We start from the raw sequence: 1,638 nt of genomic DNA on the forward strand, positions 1-1,638 counted from the left end.
ACAACTTTTTCAGTAACAACAATTAGTACTTTTTAGAAGCAGATTCTTCTGTACTCAGTCTCACCTCAGAGCTCAGAAATAGCAGCCTTAGGTGTTCTGGAAAGTTTTACCAGCTTAATCGTCATCCAGTGCAGCGTAACTTAAAAAAGAAAAACAACACACATACCAGCGGCTGATCCCAGCATATATACAGCACATGGACTTGCGTCTGTTTATACAATGAGCTTCCGAACCACACAAGTCCACCTTTATTTCAGCACATTGTCTCTCTCAAGTTCCCCATGGTATGCAATAAACATAAGTACATTCTTTATTCTGACTGAACCAGACAAATAAATGTGTGTATCCTAAATGAGAAAGCACTAGATGGCAGATAACTCCTAAGCCAAAAATACACAGAGCATGAGGGACAACGGTCTGCTCATTATTTCTTTTCTAAACCTTGAATTAAGATTTTCTCAGTGACTAGAAACCAAACTGAGATTGAACTTAAATACAGGAGATTTTATCATTCAGATCTCTTCAAGATTTTTCTGTGCTACACACAGGACTTCAATGTCCTACAGTTAATGTACAGCAATTCACCCGTTTCTTAAATTCAAATGGACATAATTTTGATTGTGGTAAATGTAAGTAATATACCTCTTAAGTTACTTACTCAGTTGGAACACAGTAAATAAAAGCAGAATTCAATGAGTATTTATAGAAGAGTGCCAATGCTGCAAAACAACCACCAGAAACCCACCCCGGGGGAAAGCAGTGCAGGACATCCCAAAGAGAGCGGGAAGTGTCATTACAGTTATTGAAAACATTATGCCTAAAAGGAACTAACAAGTCCTTAAAAATATGGAGTGTTGGCTTTAAGAGAAGGCTTCTTGCAGAGATTCAAATTTTTGCCATATGCCAAGCTACTGTGGAGAAAGGAAATTTGATACATTTTTTTCTGTAAAACTTAGCCCCTACTGCCACCTGCAGTTCCCATAAAATGCACTCTCTGATTAAGCATTTCCATTTCCAAGCACAAGCTGCTGCACACCCCTGGGTACACAACTGGGGTGCCATCTCAAACCAGGCAACAGTAAGGATCATCCTTTCCACAATTAATATTTAACTGCTTTGTGCTTGTTGTATGAGAGCGGGCCGCATCCTGCTCTCACTCTCACACACATACCCCCAAAACCTATGAAAACGCCACCAAACCCAGTGGGGATGCAGCCTAGAGACCTGCCAGGTTAAAGTTCTGGCCTTGCTATGTTTGCTGTCCCTTGCGTAAGTGAATTGTGCAGATTCAAATATGCAAACCCTGACGGCAAATAGCATCTGTGCACTTCTCGATTTCTTTCTCTGGCCTTATCAGTCTGGCATGAATTTTGGCAGGGCCATCGTCTTGCTGCACCTCTGGGAGCTGCACCATGTTCCTTGCGGCTCTCCCCTGCCAGAGCCAACACAATGCTGCCCCAAAACCACCTGTTGCAAATAAATAAATAAATTAAAATAATTTAAAAGAACCAAAAACACTTTTCAAAAGTCACTTATATGTAAGTGATCCAGTCATTGCTTCAGGGGAGACTATTTAATATTTAAGTGTGTATATGGGCTCCTGTGTGGTACAATTTGCATTTTGATTCCTGACACACC

This window comes from Pygoscelis adeliae, unplaced genomic scaffold, assembly GCF_000699105.1.
Source record: "Pygoscelis adeliae isolate BGI_AS28 unplaced genomic scaffold, ASM69910v1 Scaffold4, whole genome shotgun sequence".
In the NCBI taxonomy this organism is placed as follows: Eukaryota; Metazoa; Chordata; class Aves; order Sphenisciformes; family Spheniscidae; genus Pygoscelis; species Pygoscelis adeliae.